This window comes from Arachis ipaensis, chromosome B06 (assembly GCF_000816755.2).
Source record: "Arachis ipaensis cultivar K30076 chromosome B06, Araip1.1, whole genome shotgun sequence".
In the NCBI taxonomy this organism is placed as follows: domain Eukaryota; kingdom Viridiplantae; phylum Streptophyta; class Magnoliopsida; order Fabales; family Fabaceae; genus Arachis; species Arachis ipaensis.
In genome coordinates, this window is record NC_029790.2 from 76,016,424 (window position 1) to 76,026,707 (window position 10,284).

The following is a 10,284-nucleotide window of genomic DNA, read 5'->3' on the forward strand; positions in this document are numbered from 1 at the left end:
TAGAAAGAAATAATATAATCTAGAAGCCTGATGAAGGAGATAGCTCAAAAACAGGATTTGAAAAGCACAAGACGTACTAGCGAAGCTACGAACTTAAAGCACAAAAACTAAATACAGTATAGCAAATTATCATAGCATAGTCTTATAAAAATCTAGCCACGGCTCGCGGATTTTAAGTCAGCTAGCCATATATACAGACAATCAAAAGACTGTAGTTCAAAAGGGCTTATACAAGTTTTGTTCTCTGAAATAAAAGCCTCTAGGCAAAATAAAATACAAAAGTGAGAGTACAAGTTAAAAATAACCAAGATTGACAACAAAATAGAATAAGATCCTCTGCTCTGCTACCATCACCCAACTCACTGCGGTGGGTTGCGACCTGCATCTGAAAAACAACAACAACGTATGGAATGAGAACCGGAGGTTCTCAGTATGGTAACAGTGCCCAGTAATGTAAGATGTAAGACTCAGGGATGCTAAAGACAATCCTAGAACTTCACATCAAACTGATATTCAAGCTTAGAACAAAATATAATTAACGTAAACCTTGAGCAGTAAACATGGTTTTCTAAACTTAAAGGATTCTAACTAATACTAATCACACCGCTGTATCCCACAGCCTTCGCCAACCTAACCTCTGTGTGATCCCATCGCTACCACCTGCCTAGCCTCCTCAGCATCGGATAAACACAAGATAAAAACAAGCAGTAAAACACAGATAGTATACATTTACAGCAAGTAATTCAAGAAGCAAGTAGGCATGTTATACAATTAGGCAAACTCAAGTAAACAAAGCAAGCAAGCATATAGAAAATGCATATGATGAATATTTGTCCTATTGGCTATGATATCACATGTCAGTTATTGCGAAAGTAGACATCCAGGGCTTTCCAGCAATATATAATAGTCTATACTTTGCCCAAGTTTAGATGACGCAAAAGGGCGTTGAACGCCAGTTCTACGCTGCAGTCTAGAGTTAAACGCCAGAAACACGTCACAAACCAGAGTTGAACGCAAAAAACACGTTACAACTTGGCGTTCAACTCCAAAAGAAGCCTCTGCACGTGTAAACTTCAAGCTCAGCCCAAGCACACACCAAGTGGGCCCTGGAAGTGGATTTATGCATCAATTACTTACTTCTGTAAACCCTAGTAGCTAGTCTAGTATATATAGAACTTTTTATCATTGTATTCACAGTCTTGGTTACTCCGATTCCCCTCTGGGGCCGAGACCAATGAACTCCATTATCTCTTTTGTATTTTCAATGGTAGAGTTTCTGTACTCCATAGATTAAGGTATGGAGCTCTGTTGTTCCTCATGATTTAATGCAAAGTACTACTGTTTTATATCCAATTCAACTTATTCCGCTTCTAAGATATCCATTCGCACCCAAGAACATGATGAATGTGATGATTATGTGATGCTCATCATCATTCTCACTTATGAACGCGTGCCTGACAAACACTTCCGTTCTACATGCAAACAAGCTAGAATGAGTATCTCTTAGATATCTAATACAGAGGACCGAGTCCAAGATATTAGAATCTTCGTGGTATAAGTTAGAACCCATGGATGGCCATTCACGAGATCCGGAAAGTCTAAACCTTGTCTGTGGTATTCCGAGTAGGATCTGGGAAGGGATGGCTGTGACGAACTTCAAAATCGCGAGTACTGGGCGTAGTGACAGACGCAAAAGGAGGGTGAATCCTATTCCAGTATGATCGAGAACCTCCAAATGATTAGCCGTGCCGTGACAGAGCATTTGGACCTTTTTCACAGAGAGGATGGGATATAGCCATTGACAACGGTGATGCCTTAGAGAAAGCTTGCCATGGAAAGGAGTAGGATTGGTTGGATGAAGACAACAGGAAAGCAGAGGTTCAGAGGAACAAAAGCATCTCTATACGCTTATCTGAAATTCTCACCAATAAATTACATAAGTATTTCTATCTTTATTTTCTTTTTATTTAGTATTATTATTCGAAAACTCCATAACCATTTGATATCCGCCTGACCGAGATTTACAAGATGACCATAGCTTGCTTCACACCAACAATCTCCGTGGGATCGACCCTTACTCACATAAGGTTTTATTACTTGGACGACCCAGTGCACTTGCTGGTTAGTTGTATCGAAGTTGTGACAAATTTTGAATTAAGATTAGAGCACCAAGTTTTTGGAGCCATTATCAGGGATCACAATTTCGTGCTCCAAGTTTTTGGCGCCGTTGCCGGGGATTGTTCGAGTTTGGACAACTGACGGTTCATCTTGTTGCGCATATTAGGTAATTTTCTTTTTGTTTTATCTTCAAAAATTTTTCAAAAATCTTTTAAAAATTTCTCACCTGTTTTCGAAAATTATTCTAAATTTTTAAGAATGAATTCTAGTGTTTCATGAAGCATGTTGAAGCCTGGCTGGCTGTAAAGCCATGTCTAATTCTTTTGGATTGTGGCTTCCAACCATCAGCATAGAGGCAAGTTAATTAGAATATCAGCTGTTGCATGCTTGATTTATATCCTAAAGCTGGCTGGCTATTAAGCCATGCCCAACCCTTGGATTGGAGCTTTAGGCCAACATTGAAAGATTCCTGCGATTCTTATTAAAAATTTTGAGTTTCTTATTTTCTTTTTCCTATATGTTTTTTCAAAAAAAAATTAAAAGAAAATACAAAAAAATTTATAAAATCATAAAAATAAAAAATATTTTGTGTTTCTTGTTTGAGTCTTGAGTCAATTTTTAAGTTTGGTGTCAATTGCATTTTTTTTCTAAAAATTTTTTATGCATTTTTTGAAAATTCATGCATTCATAGTGTTTTTCATGATCTTCAAGTTGTTCTTGGCCAGTCTTCTTGTTTGATCTTCATATTTTCTTGTTTTGTGTCTTTTCTTGTTTTTCATATGCATTCTTGCATTCATAGTGTCTATACATGAAAAATTTCTAAGTTTGGTGTCTTGCATGTTTTTCTTTCATTAAAAATTTTCTAAAATAAGTCTTGATGTTCATCTTGACCTTCAAAGTGTTCTTGGTGTTTATCTTGACATTCATAGTGTTCTTGCATGCATTCATTGTTTTGATCTAAAAATTCTCATGCATTGAGTCTTTTTCATGTTTTTCTCTTTCTTCATTAAAAATTCAAAAATCAAAAAAATATCTTTCCCTTTTTCACTCATAAATTTTTGAAAATTTGAGTTGACTTTTTCAAAACTTTTTAAAATTTAGTTGTTTCTTATGAGTCAAATCAAATTTTCAATTTAAAAATCTTATCTTTTCAAAATCTTTTTCAAAAATCAAATCTTTTTCATTTTTTCTTATTCATTTTCGAAAATTTTAAAAATATTTTTCAAAAATCTTTTTCTTAATTTTATCTTATAATTTTCGAAAATATTATCAACAATTAATGATTTGATTCAAAAATTTCAAGTTTGTTACTTGCTTGTTAAGAAAGATTCAAACTTTAAGTTCTAGAATCATATCTTGTGATTACTTGTGAATCAAGTCATTAATTGTGTTTTTAAAAATCAAATCTTTTTTCAAAACTAATTTCAATCATATCTTTTCAAAAATATCTTTTTATCTTATCTTTTTCAAATATCTTTTCTAACTTCTTATCTTCTTATCTTTTCAAAATTGATTTTCAAAATTTGTTTCAACTAACTAATTAACTTTTTGTTTGTTTCTTATCTCTTTCAAAACTACCTAACTAACTATCCCTATCTAATTTTCGAAAATACCTCCCTCTTTTTCAAAAATTCTTTTTAATTAATTAATTGTTTCAATTTTTAATTTTAATTTTAATTTTATCTTAATTTTCGAAAATCATTAACTCTTTTTCAAAATTTATTTTTCGAATTCCCTCTCTCCCATCTCTTTCTATTTATTTATTAATTACTAACACTTTTCTTCATCTCACATCTCTGCTATCCTCACCCTTGTGTTTGGATTCTCTTCCCTTCTCTTTCCTTACATTACATTCTTTTCTTCTTCTACTCACACAAGGGAACCTCTATACTATGGTAAAGAGGATCCCCGGTATCTTTAGTCCTCTTCTTTTTCACATGAGCAGGAGCAAGGACAAGAACATTCTTGTTGAAGCAGATCCAGAACCTGAAAAGACTCTGAAAAGGAAACTAAGAGAAGCTAAAATACAACAATCCGGAGACAACCTTACAGGAATTTTCGAACAGGAAGAGGAGATGGCAGCCAAAAATAACAATAATGCAAGGAGGATGCTTGGTGACTTTACTGCACCTAATTCCAATTTACATGGAAGAAGCATCTCCATTCCTGCCATTGGAGCAAACAATTTTGAGCTGAAATCTCAATTAGTTTCTCTAATGCAGCAAAACTGCAAGTTTCATGGACTTTCATCTGAAGATCCTTTTCAGTTCTTAACTGAATTCTTGCAGATCTGTGATACTGTTAAGACTAATGGAGTAGATCCTGAAGTCTACAGGCTCATGCTTTTCTCGTTTGCTGTAAGAGACAGAGCTAGAATATGGTTGGACTCTCAACCTAAGGATAGCCTGAACTCTTGGGATAAGCTGGTCAAGGCTTTCTTAGCCAAGTTCTTTCCTCCTCAAAAGCTGAGTAAGCTTATAGTGGATGTTCAAACCTTCAGACAGAAAAAAGGTGAATCCCTCTTTGAAGCTTGGGAGAGATACAAGGAACTGACCAAAAAGTGTCCTTCTGACATGCTTTCAGAATGGACCATCCTGGATATGTTCTATGATGGTCTGTCTAAATTAGCTAAGATGTCATTGGATACTTCTGCAGGTGGATCCATTCACCTAAAGAAAACACCTGCAGAAGCTCAAGAACTCATTGAAATGATTGTTAATAACCAGTTCATGTACACTTCTGAGAGGAATCCTGTGAGTAATGGGACGCCTCAGAAGAAGGGAGTTCATGAAATTGACACTCTGAATGCCATATTGGCTCAGAACAAAATATTAACTCAGCAAGTCAATATGATTTCTCAGAGTCTGAATGAAATGCAAGCTGCATCCAACAGTACTCAAGAGGCATCTTCTGAAGAAGAAGCTTATGATCCTGAGAACCCTGCAATAGCAGAGGTGAATTACATGGGTGAACTATATGGAAACACCTATAATCCCTCATGGAGAAATCACCCAAATCTCCCATGGAAGGATCAACAAAAGCCTCAACAAGACTTTAATAATGGTGGAAGAAACAGGTTTAACAATAGTAAACCTTTTCCATCATCCACTCAGCAACAGACAGAGAATTCTGAGCAGAATCCATCTAGCTTAGCAAACTTAGTCTCTGATCTATCTAAGGCCACTCTGAGTTTCATGAATAAAACAAGGTCCTCCATTAGAAATTTGGAGGCACAAGTGGGCCAGCTGAGTAAGAAGATCACTGAAACCCCTCCTAGTGCTCTCCCAAGCAATACAGAAGAAAATCCAAAAGGAGAGTGCAAGGCCATTGAATTGACCATCATAGCCGAATCCAAGAAGGAAGGGGAGGACGTGAATCCCAAGGAGGAAGACCTCCTGGGACATCCAGTGATCAACAAGGAGTTCCCCTTTGAGGAACCAAAGGACTCTGAGGTTCATCTAGAGACCATAGAGATTTCATTGAACCTCATTGTGCCATTCATGAGCTCTGATGAGTATTCTTCTTCTGAAGAGAATGAAGATGTTACTAAAGAGCAAGTTGCCAAGTTCCTTGGTCCAATCATGAAGCTGAATGCGAATTTATTTAGTAATGAAACTTGGGGAGATGAACCTCCCCTGTTCACCAATGAACTAAATGCATTGGATCAACTGAGATTGCCTCAAAAGAAACAGGATCCTAGAAAGTTCTTAATACCTTGTACCATAGGCACCATAACCTTTGAGAAGGCTCTATGTGACCTTGGGTCAGGAATAAACCTCATGCCACTCTCTGTAATGGAGAAACTGGGAATCTTTGGGGTGTAAGCTGCCAGAATCTCATTAGAGATGGCAGACAACTCAAGAAAAGAGGCCTATGGACAAGTAGAGAATGTGTTAGTAAAGGTTGAAGGCCTTTACATCCCTGCTGATTTCATAATCCTGGATACTGGGAAGGATGAGGATGAATCCATCATTCTTGGAAGACCCTTCCTAGCCACAGCAAGAGCTGTGATTGATGTAGACAGAGGTGAACTAGTCCTTCAATTGAATAAGGACTCCCTTGTGTTTAAAACTCAAGGTCATCCTTCTGTAAACATGGAAAAAAGGCACAGTAAGCTTCTCTCAGTACAGAGTTAACTAAAGCCCCCACAGTCAAACTCTAAGTTTGGTGTTGGGAGGCCTCAGCCAAACTCTAAGTTTGGTGTTGAACTCCCATATTCAAACTCTAAGTTTGGTGTTGGGAGTCTATAAAATTGACCTGATCACCTGTGTGGCTCCATGAGAGCCCACTATCAAGCTACAGGATCATCTCAGCATCTGTGGACCCCACAGGATCCCCACTACCTCCACTCATACTCTCCCCTCTTCTCATTCATCCTCTCTTCCCAATAAACACCCTTCCCCAAAACTCTTCACCAATCACCTCAATCTCTCTCTTCCCTCTTACCTATTCACCACTCACATCCACCCACTCTTCCCTATTACCTTCAAAATTCAAAATCACTTTCCCACCCAAACCCACCCTAAATGGCCGAACCTAACCCCTCTCCCTACACTATATAAACCCCTCCATTCTTTTTCATTTTCACACAACACAACCCTCTCTTCCTCTTCTTGGCCGAAACACAAACCTCTCTCCCTCTCCTCCATTTCTTCTTCTCCTTCATCTCTTCTTTCTTCTCTTGCTCGAGGGCGAGCAATATTCTAAGTTTGGTATGGTAAAAGCATAGCTTTTTTTGTTTTTCCATTACCATTGATGGCACCTAAGATCGGAGAATCCTCTAGAAAAGGTAAAGGGAAGACAAAAGCTTCCTCCTTCGAGTCATGGGAGATGGAAATATTCATCTCTAAAGCCCATCAAGACCACTTCTATGATGTTGTGGCCAAGAAGAAGGTGATCCCCGAGGTCCCTTTCAAACTAGAGAAAAATGAGTATCCGGAGATCCGACATGAGATCCAAAGAAGAGGTTGGGAAGTTCTAACAAACCCCATCCAACAAGTCAAAATTCTAATGGTTCAAGAGTTCTATGCTAATGCATGGATCACTAGGAACCATGATCAAAGTAAGAACCCGAACCCAAAGAATTATCTCACCATGGTTCGGGGGAATTACTTAGATTTTAATCCGGAAAATGTGAGGTTGGCGTTCAACTTATCAATGATGGAAGAAAACGCACGCCCCTACACAAGGAGAGTCAACTTTGATCAAAGGTTGGACCAAGTCCTCATGAACATATGTGTGGAAGGATCTCAATGGAAGATTGACTCAAAAGGTAAACCGGTTCAACTGAGAAGACTGGACCTTAAGCCTGTAGCTAGAGGATGGTTGGAGTTCATTCAACGCTCAATCATTCCCACTAGCAACCGGTCTAAAGTTACTATAGACCGGGCCATCATGATCCATAACATCATGATTGGAGAAGAGGTGGAGGTTCATGAGATTATACCTTAAGAACTCTACAAGGTGGCTGACAAGTCCTCCACTATGGCAAGGTTAGCTTTTCCTCACCTCATTTGCCATCTATGCAATTCGACTGGGATTGACATAGAGGAAGATATCCTCATTGATGAGGACAAGCCTATCACTAAGAAAAGGATGGAGCAAACAAGAGAGCCTATTCATGGATCTCAAGAGACGCATGAAGAAGCTCATCACCAAGAAATCCCTGAGATGCCTCAAGGGATGCACTTTCCTCCACAGAACTTTTGGGAGCAAATCAACACCTCCCTAGGAGAACTGAATTCCAACATGGGACTACTAAGGGTGGAACATCAAGAGCACTCAATCATCCTCCATGAAATTAGAGAAGATCAAAGAGCTATGAGGGAGGAGCAACAAAGACAAGGAAGAGACATAGAAGAGCTCAAGGACATCATTGGTTCCTCAAGAAGAAAACGCCACCATCACTAAGGTGGACTCATTCCTTGTTCTCAAATTTTCTGTTTTTTGTTTTCTTTATGTTAAGTGCTTATCTATGTTAGTGTCTTATTACATGATCATTAATATTTAGTAACTTTGTCTTAAAGTTATGAATGTCCTATGAATCCATCACCTCTCTTAAATGAAAAATGTATTTAATTCAAAAGAACAAGAAGTACATGAGTTTTGAATTTATCTTTGAACTTAGTTTAATTATATTGATTTGGTGACAATACTTTTTGTTTTCTGAATGAATGCTTGAACAGTGCATATGTCTTTTGAAGTTGTTGTTTATGAATGTTAAATATGTTGGCTCTTGAAAGAATGATGACAAGGAGACATGTTATTTGATAATCTAAAAAATCATAAAAATGATTCTTGAAGTAAGAAAAAGCAGTAAATACAAAGCTTACAGAAAAAAAATTGGCAAAAAAAATAGAAAAAGAAAAAGCAAGCAGAAAAAGCCAAAAGCTCTTAAAACCAAAAGGCAAGAGCAAAAAGCCAATAACCCTTAAAACCAAAAGGCAAGGGTAAATAAAAAGGATCCCAAGGCTTTGAGCATCAGTAGATAGGAGGGCCTAAAGGAATAAAATCCTGGCCTAAGCGGCTAAACCAAGCTGTCCCTAACCATGTGCTTGTGGCGTGAAGGTGTCAAGTGAAAACTTGAGACTGAGCGGTTAAAGTCAAGGTCCAAAGCAAAAACAAAGTGTGCTTAAGAATCCTGGACACCTCTAATTGGGGACTTTAGCAAAGCTGAGTCACAATTTGAAAAGGTTCACCCAGTTATGTGTCTGTGGCATTTATGTATCCGGTGGTAATACTGGAAAACAAAGTACTTAGGGCTACGGCCAAGACTCATAAAGTAGCTGTGTTCAAGAATCAACATACTGAACTAGGAGAATCAATAACACTATCTGAACTCTGAGTTCCTATAGATGCCAATCATTCTGAACTTCAATGGATAAAGTGAGATGCCAAAACTATTCAAGAGGCAAAAAGCTACAAGTCCCGCTCATCTGATTGGAGCTATGTTTCATTGATATTTTGGAATTTATAGTATATTCTCTTCTTTTTATCCTATTTGATTTTCAGTTGCTTGGGGACAAGCAACAATTTAAGTTTGGTGTTGTGATGAGCGGATAATTTATACGCTTTTTGGCATTGTTTTTAGTATATTTTTAGTAGGATCTAGTTACTTTTAGGGATGTTTTTATTAGTTTTTATGTTAAATTCACATTTCTAGACTTTACCATGAGTTTGTGTGTTTTTCTATGATTTCAGGTATTTTCTGGCTGAAATTGAGGGACTTGAGCAAAAATCAGATTCAGAGGTTGAAGAAGGACTGCTGATGCTGTTGGATTCTGACCTCCCTGCACTCAAAGTAGATTTTCTGGAGCTACAGAACTCCAAATTGTGCGCTCTCAACGGCGTTGGAAAGTAGACATCCAGGGCTTTCCAGAAATATATAATCATCCATATTTTGCCCAAGTTTAGACGACGCAAAAGGGCGTTGAACGCCAGTTCTATGCTGCAGTCTAGAGTTAAACGCCAGAAACACGTCACAAACCAGAGTTGAACACCAAAAACACGTTACAACTTGGCGTTCAACTCCAAAAGAAGCCTCTGCACGTGTAAACTTCAAGCTCAGCCTAAGCACACACCAAGTGGGCCCCGGAAGTGGATTTATGCATCAATTACTTACTTCTGTAAACCCTAGTAGCTAGTCTAGTATATATAGAACTTTTTATCATTTTATTCACAGTCTTGGTTACTCCGGTTCCCCTCTGGGGCCGAGACCAATGAACTCTATTATCTCTTATGTATTTTCAACGGTAGCGTTTCTGCACTCCATAGATTAAGGTGTGGAGCTCTACTGTTCCTCATGATTTAATGCAAAGTACTACTGTTTTATATTCAATTCAACTTATTCCGCTTCTAAGATATCCATTCGCACCCAAGAACATGATGAATGTGATGATTATGTGACGCTCATCATCATTCTCACTTATGAACGCGTGCCTGACAAACACTTCCGTTCTACATGCAAACAAGCTAGAATGAGTATCTCTTAGATATCTAATACAGAGGACCGAGTCCGAGATATTAGAATCTTCGTGGTATAAGTTAGAACCCATGGATGGCCATTCTTGAGATCCGAAAAGTCTAAACCTTGTCTGTGGTATTCCGAGTAGGATCTGGGAAGGGTTGGCTGTGACGAACTTCAAACTCGCGAGTTCTGGGCATAGT